Source organism: Euphorbia lathyris, chromosome 3, assembly GCF_963576675.1.
Source record: "Euphorbia lathyris chromosome 3, ddEupLath1.1, whole genome shotgun sequence".
Taxonomy (NCBI): Eukaryota; Viridiplantae; Streptophyta; class Magnoliopsida; order Malpighiales; family Euphorbiaceae; genus Euphorbia; species Euphorbia lathyris.
The window spans coordinates 86,335,997-86,358,635 of record NC_088912.1 but is presented as its reverse complement, the minus strand read 5'-3'; the positions used below and the strand labels follow the sequence as shown (position 1 = coordinate 86,358,635).

Sequence of the window (22,639 nt, the reverse complement as noted above, 5' to 3'; positions counted from 1 at the left end):
TTCCCATTATTGAATTCCCATTTACTTTACTTGTTTAATTTGATTTAATCATCCATCAAAATCAAAACCCCTTTTTTATTTTATTTGCTCATTTGAATTAAGAGGTTAATTGTTCTCTTGGGATTCGACCTGGTCTTACTATTACTACAAATCAAATTGTAGTCCAATAGAGAAATCAGTAACAAAATTATAAATCTATTTTGTCGGGCTTCGACAAACCCGCCAAAATTTGGCGCCGTTGCCGGGGAGCAATTTAGTTTCTTGATTCATTTTCCTTTGTTTTTTATACTTTTTATGACCCGCACCTCCCGTGGAAGTGAACGAATATTTATTTCTGAAATAGAAAAAGAAATACGGAGGTTAAGAAAAGAAACAAAACAAAGGAGTGTTTGTTCATCGTCTTTAGAAAATTTTGAAGAAATCGGAGAAAATTTTGTTTTTCAAAGTGAGGAAGAGACGATGGCTGGAAATAGAACATTAAGGGATTTTGCAGCACCCAATTTAAATCGCCAATCATTTTGCATTGAGTTCCCAAATCCAGAGGTACCTTTTGAACTTAAATCTGGATTAACTCACTTACTCCCTTCTTTTCATGGTCTTACAGGTGAAGATCCTCATAAACATTTGAAGGAATTTCATGTCGTTTGTTCCGGTTTGAAACCCGAACGAGTAATCGAAGAGCAAGTTAAACTACCAGCATTTCCTTTTTCTTTAAAAGATAAGGCTAAGGATTGGTTGTACTATCTTCCATCGGGATCTATCACGACATGGATAGAAATGCAAAGGTTATTTCTTGAGAAATTCTTTCCATCTTCACGTGCGGCCAATATTAGAAAGGAGATATGTGGAATTAGACAAGCTTCTGGAGAGACCTTATATGAATATTGGGAGAGGTTCAAGAAACTTTGCACTAGTTGCCAACATCATCAAATACCTGAACAACTCCTAATCCAATATTTTTATGAAGGATTGGCTCCAATTGATAGAAGCATGATTGATGCAGCTAGTGGAGGAGCGTTGGTGAATAAGACACCCGATAAGGCAAGACAATTAATCTCCACTATGGCTGAAAACTCCCAACAATTCGGAACAAGATCAAACAAAACGACCCAACAAGTTAATGAGGTAAGTAATTCTAACATTGAAAATAAGTTTACTGAATTAGTTTCTTTGGTTCGTCAAATTGCTGCAGATAAAGTGCAACCCGAAAAGGTATGTGGAGTATGTTCAAATGTGGGACATCATACTGATGAGTGCCCATCATTACAAGAAGATTTCCAACAAGCAAATGATATTGGAGGATTTCCAAGACAACCACAACGCAAATATGACCCTTATTCCAACACTTACAATTCGGGATGGAGGGATCATCCAAATTTTAATTATGGAAATCAAGGAGGACAGCCAAGGTTGCAAAACCAGTCATATAATCGACCACCTCAAATGCAAAGACCATCCAGACCTTCAACTTCTAACTCAGGTATGCCTTTAGAAGACATTGTTAAAAGCTTAGCTGAAAGTACTTTTAAATTTCAATAGAAAATGGAAAATTCAGAATTTGGGAAGTCAAATGACTCAATTAGCTACCTCAGTTCATAAATTAGAGGCACAAAATTCTAGAAAATTGCCTTCCCAAACTATGGAGAACCCAAAGGAAAATGCTTCTGTAATCACATTGCGAAGTGGGAAGGAAGTTCAATCAACTTCACCTCCAAAAAGAGAAGAGAAACAAGAGGAACCACCAATTGTACCCAAGGAAGATCATAAGGTAAAATCTGCTCCTATTCCATTAATTCCATCTAAATTGGCCCCTTTTCCTTCAAGATTGCCGAAATAAAAAAAAAGAAGAATATGAGAGAGAGGTATTGGAAACCTTTCGAAAGGTAGAGGTAAACATTCCACTCCTTGATGCTATCAAGCAAATTCCAAAGTATGCTAAATTTTTGAAGGAATTGTGCACAAATAAGAGAAAATTGAAAATTGATGAAAGAGTAAGAGTGGGGGAAAATGTTTCAGAAGTGATTAAAAAGAGTCTACCTACTAAATGTAAGGACCCAGGCATGTTTACAATGCCTTGTGTTATTGGGAATAAACGAATTGAACATGCCATGCTAGACTTAAGAGCATCAATAAATGTAATGCCTTATTCTATTTATAATGCTCTTAATTTGGGACCTTTGAAAGAAACTAGGGTAGTGATTCAATTAGCTGATCGTTCTAACTCTTATCCAGAAGGAGTTGTGGAAGATGTTTTGGTGCAGGTGAATGAATTGATTTTTCCGGTGGATTTCTATATTTTGAAGATGGAGAATGATACATCTGGAAATTCAGCACCTTTGTTACTTGGAAGGCCATTTATGAAAACAGCAAGAACAAAGATTGATGTTCATGAGGGTACTCTCTCCGTAGAATTTGACGAAGAGATTGTTAAATTTAATATTTTTGATGCCATGAAGTACCCAGAAAATTCAGATACTGTTTATCATGTTGATGTAATTGACTCACTTGTGCAGGAAAATTTTCAAGCAAAAATTAGTCTAAGTGAGTTGGAAGAAGATGAACAAACAAGTGATAATTCATTGAAGGAGGTGCAAAAAGGTATAGAAAAATCTGATATTGAAATACCTAATGCTTACAAGAAAATGCTACATTCAATTTTGCAGGCTCCAAGGCTTGAATTGAAAGATTTACCAGATCATTTGAAGTATGTCTATTTGGGAGAAGAGGAGACACTTCCGGTGATAATTGCAAAAGGTCTAAGCACGGAGCAAGAAGAAAGTTTGATCAAAGTTCTTCAAGAGCATAAAAAGGCAATTGGGTGGACTTTAGCCGACATTAAAGGCATTAGCCCATCTGTTTGCATGCATCGAATTTTCTTAGAAGAAGATACAAAACCAGTGAGGGAGCCACAAAGAAAACTCAATCCGGTATTGAAAGAGGTAGTGTTGAAAGAGGTCATCAAGCTTTTGGATGAAGGGATAATCTATGCCATCTCAGATAGCAAATGGGTGAGCCTCGTTCATGTTGTGCCAAAGAAAACGGGAATCACAGTGGTAAGAAATCAAAATAATGAGTTGGTGCCTACAAGAGTGCAAAACGGATGGAGAATGTGTATTGATTTTCGAAGGCTAAATGCGGCTACTAGAAAGGACCATTTTCCTCTTCCTTTTATTGATCAAATGTTGGAAAGGTTGGCTGGAAACTTATTCTTTTGTTTTCTTGATGGTTTTTCAGGTTATTACCAAATCGTTATTGCCAAAGAAGACTAAGAGAAGACGACGTTTACATGCCCATTTGGAACATTTGCCTATCGAAGGATGCCATTTGGACTTTGCAATGCTCCGGGAACATTTCAACGTTGTATGATGAGTATATTTTCTGAATATATTGAAAAATGCATCGAAGTGTTCATGGATGATTTTACTATTTATGGTGATTCTTTTGATAGTTGTTTAAACCATTTGACTAAAATACTGAAATGATGCATTGAATCTAATTTAGTGCTTAATTATGAGAAATGTCATTTTATGGTCAATCAAGGAATCGTTTTGGGGCATGTGATTTCGTCTAAGGGAATTGAAGTTGACAAAGCTAAAATTGATTTAATTGTTAGCTTACCTTTCGCTACAAATGTTAGGGAAGTACGTTCTTTCCTTGGACATGCAGGTTTTTATCGAAGGTTTATAAAAGAATTTTCGAAGATAGCCCAACCTTTGTCTAACTTGATGAAGCAAGACATGAAGTTTGAGTTTGGAGAAGAGTGCAAGGAAGCCTTTGATAAGTTGAAGTCATTGCTAACAACTGCTCCCATCATTCAACCACCAAAGTGGGATGAACCATTCGAAATCATGTGTGATGCAAGCAACTATGCAGTCGGAGCTGTTTTGGGACAACGAATTGATAAGAAGAACCATGTCATCTATTATGCCTCAAGGACTTTGAACGATGCACAACGAAATTACTCTACAACAGAAAAAGAGCTTTTGGCTATTGTTTTTGCTTTAGATAAATTTAGATCATATGTGTTGGGTTCTAAAGTAATTGTGTTTTCTGATCATGCAGCATTGAAATATCTTTTAGCAAAGAAGGAGTCTAAACCAAGGTTGATAAGATGGATTCTCCTACTTCAAGAGTTCGATTTGGAGATTAAAGATCGGAAGGGATCTAAAAATTCAGTAGCTGATCATTTGAGTAGAATTATCCGAGAAGAAGAACCTCTCCCTCTCTCCGAGCACTTTCCTGATGAACAATTATTCAAAGTGCAAGGTTTGCTTCCATGGTATGCTGATATAGTTAATTACTTGGTTATTAGACAGTTTCCAACTGATATGAGTCGTTCTAGGAAAGAAAAAATTAAAAGAGAGGCAAGATATTATGTGTGGGATGAACCATATTTGTGGAAATTTTGTTCGGATCAAGTAATTAGACGTTGTGTACCTGAAAATGAACATTCATCAATTTTAAATTTCTGTCATTATCTTGCATGTGGTGGTCATTTTGGACCCAAAAGAACATGTAGGAAGGTTTTGGATTGTGGTTTGTATTGGGAAACATTGTTTAGAGATGCATACATGTTTTGCAAAAGTTGTGAATGATGCCAAATGACCGGAAATATTTCTGATCGTAATGAAATGCCTCAAACACCTATACTTGTTTGTGATATTTTTAATATATGGGGCGTCAATTTCATGGGTCCTTTTTCGTCGTCTTGTGTGTATGTTTATATACTTTTAGCTGTCGATTATGTATCAAAGTGGGTGGAAGTTAAAGCCACCAAAACTGACGATTCTAAAGTTGTTATAGGTTTTATTAAATCTAACATTTTCAGTACATTTGGAGTTCCGAAAGCCATCATAAGCGATTAAGGGAGTCACTTTTGCAATCGCTCAGTTGAGGTCTTGTTGAAAAAGTATGGGGTAAATCACAGAACATCCACTGCCTATCATCCCCAAACAAATGGGCAAGATGAAGTATCAAATCGAGAGATCAAATCTATCTTAGAGAAAATGGTCAATCCGGGACGAAAAGATTGGAGTTTGCGCCTCGAAGATGCACTTTGGGCTTACCGGACTGCGTATAAGGCACCAATAGGGATGTCTCCCTACAGGTTAGTGTTCGGGAAACCTTGCCATTTACCAGTGGAAATTGAGCACAAAGCATTCTGGGCAATACAGAGATGTAACTTGGATATGGAGTTAGTCGGTGTAAATCGAAAATTGCAAATGCAAGAACTTGAAGAGCTACGTTTGGAAGCTTATGAGAATTCGAGAATTTATAAGGAGAAGACGAAGTTGTTTCATGATAGTATGATCTTGAGAAAACAATTTCAAATCGGACAAAAAGTTTTATTATATAGTTCTCGATTAAAACTCATGCCTGGTAAGTTACGTTCTCGTTGGATTGGTCCTTTTGTTGTGATTAACATTTTTCCTTATGGTACAGTTGAGATTAAGAGTCTCGAGACGAATAAAGTTTTCAAGGTAAATGGACATCGCTTGAAGGTGTTCCATAAAGGTTTCAAAGAGGAACGAGAGTCGGAGATGAGTGTGGGAATCCCACATTATGAGAAAAATTAAAAAAAGGGAGTTCGTCGAGCATAGCGACGTTAAATAATTGCGCTCTTGGGAGGCAACCCATTAAATAACTTTTTTTTAGTATTGTTAATTTTTAGTTTGAATTCCAGGGGCTAATTTCGTTTAAGACGTGACCACGTGTCAAATTATAACCTTTTGGTCAAATAAAAGCAGAAACCAATTTTATTTTAACCGTGCCCACGGCTTATGAAAAACTGGTTACAGCTCTTAGTGTATAAGTGCGTTGACAATTGACGTGCCCACGACTTAAGCAAAATTGGTCTCTGTTCCTTTTTGTTTTCTTTCACTATAATTTGTTTTCTTTCACTACCATTATTTTTTTTATTTTTATTTTTTTATTATTAGTTTTTGTTTATTATTATTAATATTTTTCTTTAATTAATTTATATAAAAAAATAAAAAATAAAATAAAAATAAAATCGTAAACTAATGTTTTGAACTTGTTTTATTCAAATAATAAAAGACCATGTTTTTTTTTTGGACTTGTAATTTAATAATAAAAAAACAAATAAATAAGTGTCATATGCCATACCCAAATTCTAACCTACCTATTTTTTCTTTTCCTTCGACTTTTTTTTCTTTCTGCAGCAGCCACGATCAACAGCAGCGGCGACTAACAGAGATTTTTTTCTTTCGCCGTTCTCGTTTCATCCCCGATCACCATAATAAGGGTTTAGCGGTTTTTCTTTCTCCTCTCTTCCCCTCTCTACCCTCCTTACAGTCATGGGAAGGAAGCGCGCCGCTAGAACAATGAAAATCGATGTTCCGTTCGCCCCTTCGCCACAAAAATCAGCAACACCGGAGGACCCATCTGAGGACGTGATCGGAGCAGTCCCTTCTTCCAGTCACAAGCAGAAAGCCAAAGGAAAAGGTTCTAAAATTCCTCCTACTAGCAAATCAAAAATGCAAAAAGGTAAGGCTATTCTTCCCCCTTCGAAAAAAGCTCTTAAAGGTAACCTTTCTTTCTCAACCCAGGCTAGGAGAAATCGATATGCTTTGATTCAATCTAAAACTATACTTCCTTGCAAGTATGTCGATTATGCTACTCTTGAATATTTTAGCTTGGTTGAGTCTTTTGAAGATTTGGTTGCTGATAGTTGTTGGAAAGTTTACTTGTCAATTAATTGTCCTGCTTATATCAAGTTAATAAGAGAATTTTACACTACATTTCAGTTTGACAAACCTGCTAATTTTGATTTGGATAGTCCTAGGGTTATTCGATTTAGATTATTGGGACGTGAATTTAAATATTCAGTTACTGAATTCAATTTAGCCTTGGGTTTCATTGACAAAGCATTTGCTAAAACTGAAATTTATAAGCAGTCAGTTGTTGATTTTGGAAATTTCGAACCTATTAATGCTTGGAAAGAATTGTCTTCGGATAGGAGTTTGTATAGGGCAAGTGCAAACAAGGATTCTTACTTTATTGAACCTGTGTGGAGATATGTTCATCGCTTGTTAAGCGTTTAATTTTTCAGGTCGTAAGGATAGTTCAAGCTTATGTTCTAAAACTGAATTATATTTTATTTGGTGTATGGTAAAAGGTACTAAGGTTAATTTGGGATGTTGGCTAGCTAACCAATTTCAGTCGGCTATAACTAATTCTCGCAATTTAATCCTTGGTTCAATTATCACTCACTTGGCCGTCAATTTAAAGTTGTTCAGTCTTGAGAAAAATGATTTGCATATAGCTTGTGATATGGAACCTCTTAATATTGATTGTCTGTACAGGATGGGTTTAGTTTCTTCTGCGCAGGAACCTTCTGCTTTCTTCCCATCTGGGGATTATGGGGAACCGAAGAAAATCGCCAAGCGGAAGCGAATGGATGAAAGTGACAATGTTTTTGAGGTTGGTGAGCCTTCTTCGTCTTCGAGTTCGGATATTCAGAAATTATTGACTCAAAATCAAGAACTGAAGGATGAAGTCAGGAAACTAACTCACATTGTGGAAGGGCTTTGTAGTTTTTTGGGTTTCGCTCCACCTCCTCCACCAACTCTTTGATCTGTTATCGGCATCGGCTCAGTTAAGGGACGTTTTCTATATCTCTATCTTTATCTTTCTGAGCCGTTTGCTTGTGCATACATTGGGGACAATGTAGCTTTTAAGTGTGGGGAGGGAAATCGGTGATTGTAACCAACGTCTACATCAATTGCCTAAATGTTTCCAAAAAAAAAGAAAAAAAAAGAGTCAAAACAAGTTTTGGAACTCCATTTCTCTTTTATACAACTGTTTTGCATTGATTTTTAACGTGATATGCATTCTTCAAATTTAAGTTTTGATGAATGATGAAGGCAAGTATCAAAGTAGTTTTTCTTTAAAAAGTTGGGCATTTTTGCTATTTTTAACATTGGAATTGGATGAAAAAGTGCAAGATTTAACTCTATAACATATGTGAGCTTTTGAGCCTTTTGAGCAATTCACCACTTATTGCTCCATATTTCTTGTTGTGTGTTTAATCAAACATAACTTGTTCATTCTAGAATTTGTTCTTTGATGCATTTCAAGACCACATAAATGATTGTGTGCTTTCAAAATGATTTGGGCATTTAGGTATAGCCAATTTTGAATTCTTAAATAGCCTACCCTACTCTTGTCCATTAGTTAGCCCTTTTGAGCCTCTAGCATTTTTCTTTCATTAACACACCTTATTTCATCCTTTTCCCTTTCACTTTTATCCTTCTAAATTACCCTATTTTTTTTAAGAATTAGTAAGTCGAATCATTTCTCTGCAATTATCAATATTTTCAGTCAACTATTAGCATAGGTGGGGTGAACTTTTCACCACCCCTTTTTTTAATGTTATGTCAAAAAAAGAAAAAAAAAGAAAAAAAAATAAATAAACAAAGTTCATCTTACAAGAACTTGTTTCATTTTACTCTTCCTATATTAAGTGTCAAGCATTCAAACGTCATTCCAATATCCTCATTATGCTTGAACACTTGTTATCAGTAGCTTATTTCTTAAAGCTATCTCCTTATTTTGGTTGCGTCTTGTTATCTTAAAAAAAAGAGAAAAAAAAGGACTGAATTGTCATTTTCGTTAATTGCAGACTCACGTTATTTACTTTGGCTTACTATTCTTATGTTCGCCTAAAATTTCATTTCTCTTCACACCCTTACCTAAGCCCCGTTACAACCTTGAACAAAGACCCGTTGATTGATTGCATACTTTCATTCCAAGTGGTGGCGATTTGATCTTTGAGCAAACTTATGGTAATGACATGTTTATGTTTTGATTCGAGTGCTTATTGATTACCCTAAACACTTTGAGTGAATAGAGTGAATTCCCCTTGTGAGAGAGTTAAATTGTGTGCTTTGATTCTAAGGAAATTGTTGAAAGAAGTTAAATGCTTGTTTTCTCTATTAAAACCAAATGCTTAGATTACTTGCATATGAGTCATTCTTCTTAATGGAAATTCTTGATGCATACTCACTAGTGAGATCATGTAGATAGTTCTTAATTGAGTTTTGGATGTTCTATATGCTTGAGGACAAGCATAGTTTAAGTGTGGGGAAGTTTGACAAGACCATTTTAGTCTTGTTGCTTTCTATCTTATTCTATGTAATTTGGAAACATTTGGTGTTTAATTGATGTTTTTGTTTCATATTTTGTTTTGGGAGAAAGTTTAGATGTTTGGTGAAAAATCTGGAAATTAGTGGCCTTTAGGAGCATTTTGGAGTATTTGCAAATCAGTGGCCAATTTCAGTTAAGGCGTGGGCACGTCCTGTCTCAGCTGTAATTGAGAAACAGTAGCCAACTTCAGTTAAGGCGTGGGCACGTGGCTGGACGAATTTGGAAGAGATAAGAAGATATTTTCAGATTTGATTTTGGGATATTATCTTATTTAATTGTATTTTATTTTAGTTAGGATTTGAATATTTCCTATTATCTCTATTTAATCATTAATTAATTAGAGTTAGTTTCTTTCCATATCTCTTAAGGATATTTTAGTCTTTCTTTTTAGGGTTTTCCCCCTATAAATAGAGGCTTAACATTCCTTAGAGAGTAGATCTAGGTTTTACGGATTTTCAATTGTATTGTTGAATTATTTTCATTATGAGTAGCTAAGTTTCATCTTCTGATTCAAGAGGGATTTCATTTGGTTGAAAGTTGTGAGGTTTCATGTATTAATTTCTTCAAGTATTAATTCAAGTTCTGATTTTCTTCTTCAATTCTTTGTATGATTATTGAATCGTATTCGATCTTCTATTGCTAAGTATTTATTCTTGATCCGTAATTGTCTTGAATGAATTACAACAAGTAGCAAAAATCGATCTTGAGTAATTGAGTTTTTGCTTGAGATTGATTGGGAAGAAAATTTAGCCAATTGCTATTGTTTGTCGACGTTCCTCTCAATAGGAATTGATTTGATAAATTTTCTTAATCCTAATGCGGTTATTGAGAAATTGGATATGCTTCACTCCCTTTTCTTAATAACTAGGTTGATTTAGATGCTTCATTTAAATTAATAAATTAAGAGAAAGTGAAAGAGTGAATTAGGTAATCCTTATACTCTTTAATCAAAGATTTGAATTTTAATTTGTTTATCATTTAAACCAAGGATCAACAAACACCCAATGAACCCAATCTCTTGAATCAGGCTTTCTCATTATTGAATTCCCATTTACTTTACTTGTTTACTTTGATTTAATCATCCATCAAAATCAAAACCCCCTTTTATTTTATTTGCTCATTTGAATTAAGAGGTTAATTGTTCTCTTGGGATTCGACCTGGTCTTACTATTACTACAAATCAAATTGTAGTCCAATAGAGAAATCAGTAACAAAACTATAAATCTATTTTGTCGGGCTTCGACAAACCCGCCAATCCTCAATGAAGCTATCAACTAAGGTGCAAATCTTTTTGGAAAAGAAATCAAAAACATTAGGCAAAACAACCGTTTCTCCTCCAAAAATCTCCTAATTTCTCGATTTCCAAATCTGATGGCAAACCACCACAAATAAGAGAACACCATGCTTCAAATCAGCCAAAAGTTTCCCATTAATCCCATCCACAAACCAATCAAGCTCAGAGTGGGATAAAAACGTAGACAACTCCTTTATAAGGAGAACTTTCCTCCAAACCTCTTTACTTTTCGCACAATCTCTGAGAGCATGGCACAAAGTTTCTTCATGACCTCTGCATCTGCCACAAGCTCTAGACTCCACCAAATGTCTCCTTTTCCTATCAGAATTAGTAAGCAATCTATTTTTAACCCCTAGCCATAGGAAGCTTCTAATACGGTAAGACACTTTTAAGGCCCAAATCGTCTTCCACACCTCAGGGTGCGAAGCATCCAACTCATGATAGAACGCCTGAAAAGCCGATTTACAAGAAAAAGCCTCGTTGTTCGTCAAAGACCAACAGTAACTATCCATGTCTTCCTCCTTGCTACTAATCTGAACTCCTCTAATTCTCAGGATTCCAGACTGAGGTAAGAATCAAACTTAGACCAAATCCAATCACCCTTATAATCCACCACATCTGCAATCCTCCAGTTCTGAATTTCAAAAGGCGGTAAAGACTCACAAACCTCCAATAAAGGCTTTTTACTAATCCAAATATCATTCCAGAAGCTAATAGATTTACCATTACCCACATTCCACCCAATCCCTGAGCAAAAGTCAGCAAATACAGCACTAAGGCCTTTCCAAAGAAATGAACAATTAACCACTCTATCCTTAGGACCCCCAAAAACCTTATCCTTTCTATATTTACCGAATAATAATTAAACCCAAAGAGCAGATGGAAGTTGCCACATTCGCCACAGAAGTTTCATTAATAAAACTTTATTATTATCTCTGGCTTTTCTAATACCCAGACCACACATATCCTTAGGTTGACAAACCTCATTCCAAGGAACTAGGTGAATCTTCCTCCCCTCTTCAGCTTCCCCCCACAGGAACCGATGATTAATCTTATCAAGATCTTTGAGAACAGGCTCAGGAAGATAACAAGCCTGTATAATGTGATTAGGAGTCGCACAATTGACAGACTGAACCAAAGTAAGGCGGCCCGCAAGTGAGAGAGTCTTAGCTTTCCAACTGGCACACTTCTTATTGGTTTTATCCAAAGTATCCTTAAAAGAAGCTTTCGAAACTCTTTCACTATGGAGGGGAATTCCCAGATACTTCCCCAGAGAATTAGTCAGAGGAATTCCAGACAAATCACTCAACCTTTTGCAGGCTCTCTGGTTCATATTCTTAGAACACATCATCCTGGACTTCTGGATATTAAGCTTCTGACCAGAGGCAGTGCAGAAACAATCAAGAATATCCATAATCACACTTAACTGCTCCTCATTACCTTCCACAAAGATCAAAACATCATCTGCAAAGAATAAGTGGGTAACTTGGGGATAGAATTTATTGATGGACACCGGGTGGAATTTCCCATTACCAACAGCATCATGGACTAGGTAAGTCAATCTTTCCATTGTAATAACAAATAAGAAAGGGCTCATTGGGTCCCCTTGACGGATACCCCAGGAAGGAGAAAATCCCTCCGACATATCCCCATTGATCAATACTTGAAAAACAGGCGAAGAGATACAAACCTTAATTAAACTCCTCCAATTGTCCGGGATACTTGCCCTCTTCAGACTCTCAAGAAGGAAACTCCAGTTTATGCGATCATAGGCTTTCTCTAGATCCAACTTTAGAGCCACAATACCTTTCTTCCCCTTTTTGATTTTCATAGAGTAGACCATCTCTTGGGGAATGACCACATTATCCATCATTTGTCTACTAGGAACAAAGCTTCCCTGATTCTGGCTAATGATATCAGGAAGGATACAACGGAGTCTATTGGCTACAATTTTAGTAATAGCTTTATAGAGAACATTACAAAGACTAATAGGCCTCATTTGTAAGAAAGAAGAAGGCTTCTCTGTTGGTGTGCCCTAGTTCATAGGCATTGGTTCTTATAAAATGTATTTTTGTCACATTAATAAAGGCATTAATCTAGTTCATTTATATCTTGTGCTATAATATGAATAGAGAATCCATTGATCAATAATCGTAAAACCATATCCCAAGTCTATTCTATCATGGGAATGATTAGGACCACAGACTTGTATATTCGACGACTATATGGTAGTAATTGATACTAGTCATAGCACTTGATAAGTCAATTGTGAATATGGGTACATGTTGTATACATGTGACTGGATCGATCCGCTCGAGAAAACTACATGGTGGTTGTGTCATTAGTTTTCTTAAGTAGGTCTCTAACTGTCTTCAGACCAGATTTCATTATAATATCAATGTGGGATCCGGTTCACTTTGACATACGCCTAACAGGTCTGTAACAAGATGCCAAATACGGGTATGATTGGGTGAACAGGTGAACACATTGGCATTGATAGTGAAGTGATGGAATTACCGCTCATATAATAGTGAGATGATATCACAGGCCACTTGATAAGTGAGATTGATAAGTGTGTGGCCACACCCTGATAAGTAGTTTTCTTATCTTATTGATTAATCTACTTAAGATCAAGAAATATCATAAACATCAGAGAGGATGACAGCCGCCATGCCTCTAGTTTATAATATCGATATCAAATGGTAAAAGAAGTTAAGAGATAACTACAGGGTCTCTGCATCTTTAGACTGCTGAAACTCTGTCTTAGTTAGGGGCAGTAATGGTTTGCTAGAACCCACTCACTGTCTATGAGCCATAAGCCCACTGCTAGCTAAAGACAGTCCCATAGGATCGTGCACATCGAACATCTGAGTTAGAACTTATAGAACGATACATTGGAGAGATAGAATTTATTAATTGATTGACAATAAAATGTCAAGGTAATTAATTAGTGGTTGATTAATTGATTAATTGATACTTTGTATTAATGTAATTAATTAATGGTTTTAGGAGTTGAGTATTTAATTGATTAATTAATTTGCGGAATGTAATTAATTAATTTGTAAATTAATAATATTGCATTCGGTGAATAATCAATTAAACTAATACGTTAATTTATTAATTAGTGTTGTTTGTTTAATTGGGGTAATTAAATTTAATCTAATCATAATTAATTGCATAGAATAAATATTATTGGTATTTATTTATGTAATTAGATTAGGATTGGATTAGTTTTGTAATTAACCAATTAACCCTAAACCAATTAGGTTTAGGAATACACTATATATATAAATTAAAACACTAAAACCCTAATTGATATACATCACATTCGGCCACCTATGTTTGCTTGGGCAAACAATTAATATTTCCACATCCACCACTTAGAAAAGTGGAGGAAGTTTTTGGCCAAAATTACACAATCTCTCCCATTGTTCTTGCGTTCTTCGGCTAGCACCGGTTCTAGCTCAATAGCTGTTCGTGCACCTGACTACGGAGATCTTACTACCTTGTGGATTCTTCAGCCGTCTCTAAAAGAGACAGTCCGGGTATGTTTATATCCTTAAATGGATCAAAAGGATTTATTCAATCAATGGTTAACGGACAAAGATCAAGCTATAAGGGATTAGAAATAAATTTTAAACCGCAATTCTGCTGCGCTACAGTTGATTAACTGGCAATAATCCCTAACATTCTCAACTTTAGGAATCAGAACTAGAAGAGTTCTGTTCACAAGCCCAATATCCTGAGAGCCATTAAAAGCACCTTTAATAAAGCTATAAATGCCTTCCTTCACAACCTCCCAATGTTTATGATAAAAACCAGCAGGCAGACCATCAACCCCAGGAGCTTTAGTAGCCCCAATACTAAATATAGCTTGATCAATTTCTTTCAGGGAAATAGGGTGGAAGGCTTCCAGAATTCTATCCTCTCCCAACATGGGAAAGGTAGCAACAGTCTGAGCCTTATCCAGATCAACAAGGTCCTCTTTAAAAAGGTCTTTATAGAAGTTAAGGGCCAAGTGACGAATATCTTCATCCTCATAAACCCAATCTCCATTTGAGTCTTTAATAGCATCAATCCTATTGCTCTGTCTTCTAATAACAGTAGAGAGATGAAAATACCTGGTATTCCGATCCCCATCTTTGATCCAGGCTTTCCTAGATTTCTGAAACCAAAGTAACTCTTCCTGTCTAAGCACAACTTCCAACTCCTTCTAAAGGGTTCTGAGGAGACCATCCAAACTGTGATCGAAACTAACCTCCAACCTACGATGAATGCCCTCAATTCTACTCAATAATTTATTCTTTCTCTTAATAATATGATCAAAGATGTTTTTATTCCACCCCAGAACATTCTTTCTGAAGCCCTCAGCAGCTTGTAAGACATTAGAGTGAGGCTTCCAATTGTCTTGAACGAAGTCTTTAGACTCAAGATGAGATTCCCAAGCCACCTGATACCTAAACGGTCTCTCCCCCCTAAGCCGATTGCCTCTCACCAGCCTGACTAAGATAGGACAGTGATCCGAATGCCGGAAGGGAAGATTTAACACAGACACTTCAGGAAATCTAGTTTGAGCTGAAACATTAGCATAAACTTTGTCCAAACGAACAAAGGTACTGTTACACTTCCAAGTAAACTTATGACCAGCGGCACCCAGATCAGAAAGCCCACATAAATCCATACTATGCTTATGATTGAGGCAACGATTAACATAGTGATTCACACCCCCTCTCTTATCACTCATAAGGGCAATATCATTAAAATCACCAGCCACAAACCAAGATTCAGTCATACTGACACTCATAGAGTAAAGAACCTCCCAAAGCCGTTTCCGATTAGCCAGGACAGGATCAGCATACACCAAGGTAATGAAGAAAGGTTTATTACCAGAAAAGCTAACTTTACTATGAATAAACTGTTTATCCATACTAACAATATCAAAATGAACTCGATCTGGCTTCTAGAAAAGCCAAATCCCACCAGCCCGGCCAGTAGCCTCCGATCTAACACAATTCTAGTTCCTAAACTTTTTAACCACCTCATCTGCTTTAACTCCACTAATCTTAGTTTCCATTAAAACAAAACAAGAAGGATTAAACTGCTTAATTAAATCTTTAACATGGATACGGGTAGTCTTACTAGCCGCTCCTCTAACATTCCAAACCAACAAATCCATATAAAGGAGGACAATTGACCCCACCTACAACCCTAAATCAGGTATTTATTAGGGGCTCTTGAGAGCCTCACCGAGGTACCAGCAGGCCCCCTCTTATCTGACAAAACCATAGAACTATGGACAATTTTCTGCTTACCTTTAGGCTTTTTCATACTAATTTTGTTAACACCCATAGCCTTCCCAGTACTAGGTTCACCACAGTAATTAGGAATACTAACCTCATTTAACTTCACCTTCCCTTGAGAAGCCTGAGCTTGGGATCCAATCTGGGCTTCACCTTTGGAAACAAAAAGGGGATTAACAGTCTCAAGCACATTATTTGATGGTTCAGCAGATTCTAAGCCTGGCATGCTTTGCTCAATGTGTTCGTCAGCTTGGTCAGATTCCTGGACCTCCTCAATAGTCAGAATCCCAAATCTGGACCCTGAAGTGATGATCGAAGTAACCCCAGAATCCACACTAATTTTTGGGCTAGGCTTCTCCTTGACCACATGATTAGCAATAGGATGGGTCAGAGTAGACTCGATATTAATATCAGGGGGACGATTTTGTGCAACAGATCGACGTGTCCTTCGTCTAGCCGACCTCTTAGCAACCATCCAGGGGCCAAAATTCCCCCCATCTCCTTGGATCCCTTCAGCTCTTCCATTAACACCCTCAATTGCCTCCTTTAACACCTTCTCCCTCTTAGAGCAGCCCTTATGAGTATGACCATTGTAGACACCGAGTCGGAGGACTTGTGATGAAAACCTGTAAAACAAGACGGTCGAAGCGGTTGATTCCGGAAGTTTTAAAACAAAAATATATAATAAGAAAAGAAAAGTTAATGTGAGTCGCGGTCGTCAAATGGACGGCTTGCGGGTGCTCAGCGACGTGGTGCGAGCGCCTAGCGGCAGCCGACGCGTGTCCGACGGCAGTTGGACGCACGCCCGGCAGCGCGGGGCGCACGCTCGACGTCCGTTGGGCGCGCATGCCCGGCAGCACGGAGTGCGCGCTCGACGACCGTGGGGCGCGCACGCCCGATGGCCGCTGGGCGAGCACGCCCGGCAGCCGCTGGGCGAGCGCCCAGCGACGTTGGGCGGACGCCCAACGATCGTCGGACGAACGCCCAACGTCAGTTGGGCGCGCGCGCGATAGTTGGGCGTTCGCCCAACCATGTTGGGCGTTCGCCCAACTAATGTTGGGTGTCCGCCCAACGAAAGTTGGGCGTTCGCCCAACCGGCTTTGGGCGACGCCCAATTTTATTTGGGCGTCGCCCAAAGCTCCGGGATCCGTTGCCTATTTAAGGCACGGATCCCAATGCAAAGGGGGGAGGATGTTTTTGGAGGGAGCTTCTTACTCTAAACATTTTTAGAGAGAGAAGTGACTTTTTTTGGGAAAAAACATTTTTTTCCTAAAAATTCCGAATTTCCTAAAAGTTAAAATTTTACCAAAAAACACCGGAAAAGCACGATTTGTGGAATCAATCGACTTCAACCGTCAATACCGAACTTGAGGTATTATCCGAGGACTAGACTCGTTTTATTTTATTTAATTTATTTCTTTTATTTATTTATTTTTATGTTATAATTTTATTCATTTAGTTATTTATTTATTTATCACGTTTTATTTAATTTTCCGTATTTATTTAATTTTTGTTTCGTATTAGATAAACGTTCGGTTTTGTTTTAAAATAAAAACCTCGTTTTGATATCCCAATACGAACCGTGATCCGATTAAAAGGTAGTTCGGGTATTAAAAACGTTGTAATTATAAGTTTTAAAAATATTTCCAAATAACGTTTTAAAACAAAAACGTCGTTTTTAGGAATCTCCGTTATAGACTATGATCCATTTTTGGTAGTTTGGAGTTCCAAAACGATAGATTAGATCTAATTTAAAGCTTTTGAATGAATCTGGAAACAGTTGGAGCAGTTCTGTAATTTTTCGTTTTCTGTCACTAAAGGCTGTTTACCGACGGATTTTCCCTCGGTAAAGCTGCTGAAATGTAAAAAATGCTGTTTTGGTCCCTCTTTCTCAACTTTTAGACCTTTGGTCCTTTATATATATATGTATATTCATGTAACACATACTTTCAAGTTATTTTTAAATACTTTGTACATATAGTTATTTAATGGGTTTATATATTATTTTTCATTAGTTTGATTTAATAAAAGTATATGTATATATATATATATATATATCCTTTTTATTCATTTAAACTAGACATATTTGGGCATTTTGGGAGTATTTGGGATTATTTTCTATACATGCTTATCATACATCATTTTGGGAGGGATTAAATACTAATTTCTTATTCATAAATCTTATTCATTTTTTGTGCTTTGGATTAGAATAAAAATTCATTATACTTATTAGTATTTTCATCATCATTTTTACTTATTAATGTATATTATTTTCTCTATTGTATTTTAATGGGTATTATTACTTATTTTTGTACACATGTATATCTATATATATTCACTCTATTTTCCTACTTATATGTACATTCTTTCAAATGCATTTGGTTGGGTAAATTTTGGTTTAGTTGGTTTATTGTTGTAATTATGATAATGTTAAAGCTTAATTGAGTGAAAAGGGGAAAGTAAAATCACAAAAAGAGAGTTTAATTTGGTTGTTTAAATTAAAGCTTTTCTAGATGTTCTTAAAGTATAAATAATGCTTTCTTGACATTTTTTTAAACCATTTCTTAAAACATCACGTTTTAAAACCTTAATTCGTTCCAACGACGGATTAAGCGAACCTTGTAATTAAAATTGCTTTTAATTGTAAATAATAGAGTTTTTGAATTGTTTTCCTTGTTAAAAGGGTATTGTACAAAATAAATTGACTTGTATGCTTAATCACGTTTTCCCGTTAAAGCTTTTATCTCAACATTTTCAAACGCTCGAGTCGTTCCAACGGCGATTCGAGTAGATGCCATGTAAATCAATAGGGTTTTGAAACGTACCTAAATCATTCCAACGGCGATTAAGATACGAACCATGTAAATAAACTCGTTTTAGGGGAGTGAGTTTAGCGTAGAGTTAACATATGAATCGAAACACAAGACACACTGTAAAAATCGACTCTTTCTTCTCCCCCCTCTCTCTCCTATGTATTTTGAATTGATGTAAATGGGTGATTCTTTACCAAAATGGCTTTCAATAATATATGCTCAAAACGGTTTTCAAAACGAGAAAGAAAAGGTTTCAAATGACTTTTAAACTTAAAGAAATATGCGATTAGTCCGTTATCGCCTAACACGATGAGTAGGAGGCCGGTGGTTCATAACCGGGCGATGTCGGGGTGCCTAGTAGCCTTTCTCCGGAAATGAGCTAGCCTTCTCGGCTCGTACCTAAGTTTCCCGAACCCTCACCGGTCTCCCGCAAGGGATCGGTGTTCATTTTCCCATTCGTGGGTGGCAACTCTTCCATACTCTGAGCTCCGGTCCTGCCGAGCAGCTTGATTCCACGATTGGTTGCTTTCGGCGCCAAACACCGCTTACGTCGCCATGAGGTGTCCACCCCCCGGTCCGCTCGGAAGATTAGGCCGCGGCACCTCATCTAACAACCATACATACCACATTCAAAACAAATATTATGTAAACCTTCATACTCAATAAAGTAAACCTTATTATGGACACTGAATTTTGACAATAGAGGTTTGGCAAGATCAATATCAATACAAACTCTTGCAAACTTACCTCTAATAGCCCCAATGGTAGTTTTATCCACATGGTGGACCTTCCCAACAAAACCGCCTATCTTATTAAGAAAACTTTCACTATAATATTCGATAGGTAGGCCCGGGAACCTAACCCATGTCAAAATCCTGTTTACCGAGCAATCATGAGGATTAAAATTAGGAACCCATGGCCTTAAGGCCAGAACATGATTAGAAATAATGTACGGACCCCATTGATCACAACGTTATAATCCTTAACCCGAGTAAATTTAATGACATAGTAGTCATTTTCCAAATCAGTAATACTGACTTTCCCTTTCTTTGCCCACTAAGCTTGGATCCTCTGAGCGAAATAGTTAAAACTAATTCTTTTCCCAAGCACCGTTACTATTAATGAAATCCTCCACTTATCCCTAAGTGCCCGCTTATCAGCTGAGGAGAGCCGGATTACAGGACATAACGGATCATCCTGATCCACATCCTCTTCATCAGACTCAGAATAAACTTCATCTGAATCTCCCTCCATAATAACGTCATCTAAACAAGGCTCCTCTTCAACCACTCCCATAACAGTATCCTTCCACGAACCTCTCCTAATTCCAAGGTCAGATTTTTTTTTATTTCCCAAATCTCCAAATGGCCTAGGAGACACAATTGCAATGGCAGGGTACACGGAGGTAGCCGCGCCCCCAAATTTCTGGCCAACCGTAGAATTTCCTACCCTACCCGAAACCTCACTGCCCGCTTACGCCAGGCCAGCGCCCACAGCAGCCCCGCCGCCTGCCTGGACCGCGCTTCCTGCGGCCTTAGCCCCGCCCCTCCGCTCCCCAGCACCACATAGCTCTCCACCCCCATCCTGGCACAGATCGGCACCCACACCTACCTCTACTCCAGCCGTGCCCACCAGATCTGCCGGCACTGCTCCTCTACCAACCGCCTCCAAACCAGCGCCAACCCCAGGCGCTCGCCCCTCATCTCCCTGCAAAACCGAGCGATGGTAAGAACCATCGCCCCCTACGAACGAGCCCCTAAAACCCCTCCCCGCCTCCGATCCCCTTCCTCTCCCATCCTTTTCTTCATCCGATCCCTCTCCCCCCATCCCTACCTCCCGATCCTCCCTAAACCGACCCCCTCCCTCACCGGTCGCCCCCCTTTCCGACGATCTCTCCCTCACCCGGTTGTCTCTCACCATAAACCCTAACAAAGCAAAATTTCCTGATTTTTATTAGACGGATATATACTATTAACTTTTTTTTGTAATAACTCTCCAATTATTATCTAATAAAAACTAATTTATCTTTGGGGAAAAAATCTAATTATTTAAATATAAAAAGCCCAAAGATAATCCCTAAAAATCTGCCAAAATATTCTGCATGATTTTTAGTTGAATTTGATGTGCCGAGTGGGTCCTCATTCTGATCCTTAAAAATCTCCACATTTATCTCTAAAAATTTGCACATAATCTCATAAAATATTATTTAGATAATTCACCCAAAATTAATTAATTATCCTACCAAAAATCCTTTTTTAATTACCAAGTCAAATTTGATTTATTTTTGGTAGGTTAATTTCTTAATTTTGGGTACAGATAAAGCTCAAAATAACATATAGAGATTAATTTATTAAAAGTGACAAAATACTTGACAAAAGTTAGGAATATTTAATAAAAAGCTAAAAAGAAATTTAAAAATCTAAAATTGACAATACAATAATAAATTGCTATTAAAGTAAATAAAAAAAAAGATACAAAATAGTCCCTAAAACCGTACTAAATAGGGGTTTTTGACCCCTATCAAACCTCCTCACACTTTAAAGCTTTATTTGTCCCCAGGTAAACTAAAAACTAAACCCGCAATCACAAGCAAAGCTAGAAAACCTCCTGGTTTTACTAGGTGTCTGACACAATTTCGAGCATCTGTAATTACATGCATTCGGAAGTACAAAGTAAAGATACGATATCCAAAAGCCGCATTTCAATTATCACAAGTCATATTTTTAAGAAAATGATACATGTTTAATTAAATGAGCTTAAGGGGATAGCTAAGTAAAACACCTCACCATAGGTAGTTCACTCAATTCACACAATTTTGGTGGCTAAAGTGTTTATTCTCGGCTTATGTTCTTGCATAGGATTACGTTGACTTTGCACGTTCATCCGAGTTCCTCTACTATGCTACATGACTCTGATGATATAAAAAAAACAGCCTCGAATTGGGGTTGTAATGTGGTTAGAAGATGGTTAAAGGTACAACAAGGGTTAAGAGTTCTACGCTAGAAAAACAAAGTTAAAATGGCTTTAGCAAATATGAAGTGACTGAGCTTTTTATTCATTATTTTTTTCTTGAGACATTATGATTTTAAGAACTAGGGAATGAAGTTCTCCTCTTTTTGTTCGTCTCTTTTCTTTTCTTTTCTATTTCTTTTTTTTAATAGTGATGCTCATTCACCTCTTAGCCTTTTGGCTTGCTACTATAATGTCATAAACAAAGAAAAAGCGCTAGAAGAAAACAATGCTCAATATGAGCTTTGCAAAAACTCGGGTTAGGTAACAAACTAAGTGATAGTTTGCCAAAATTGGGTTAGAACGAAAGAAAAACTACAAGCTACAAAATACAGGCTCAAAGGGGCTTCCTAGAGTAGATGAAAAAGAGAAAATAAGGTAAAGAAAAGGTTAGTTCTAATGAGGTTGATTCATCGTTTATCATCTTAAATCATTGCATGCAGGTTCAACTCAGTATTAGGTGCAAAATCTGTAATCTTCCACAAGTCAAAGCATTGATGGGGCGATGTCTAGAGTAGTGTTTTCTACGATGAAATGTATGTTAAGTGCGTTATGACTATGGATGTGATCTTTCTAAATTCTCTATCTTTGCTAGACGTCACTACTTAGGGGCAAGTGTACCCCATCGTATCAAGTAATAATCCGGTTAAGATCGGGTATCGAATCCACGGGATTTATAACTGCAAGTATTAAACGACTCGGTTTTATACGTTATTTAAGTGGTGAATACTTTGAGGTTGATATGGGGACCAACTACAAACTACTCCTAACTACGGGTGAGGCAAATTTATATAACAAAACTCTACGAAGTGATGTGGATGCGATAAGTTATAACTATGACAAATAACGACTTCTAATGTTTATACGGTTGATGGGTTGCTCTTGCAAAGACGACTATGTGTAATGTAATCGACCCGTGAAGTACTTAGACTACGTGGTTCCTAGTCAAGGCGTGTCTAATGCTTGGGACCAGAAATTAGGGCCCGTAAGTTCCGTGGCTTGTCAATTCCTACGGTTTCCGGTTTGTCACTTCTGGTAAGGCAACACCTATATGA

At 37.2% G+C, this 22,639-nt stretch overlaps 1 non-coding gene and 1 pseudogene across 1 annotated transcript; one reads left to right on the top strand and one right to left on the bottom strand.

The window, feature by feature from the left end:
- The first annotated feature begins 459 nt into the window (after nt 1-459).
- On the top strand, nt 460-5,576 carry LOC136222752 (uncharacterized; annotated as a pseudogene).
- Nucleotides 826-932, bottom strand: LOC136225252 (small nucleolar RNA R71). The gene has a single exon (XR_010686977.1). It is a non-coding gene; the product is annotated as a small nucleolar RNA R71 (small nucleolar RNA).
- Nucleotides 5,577-22,639: the final 17,063 nt, after the last annotated feature.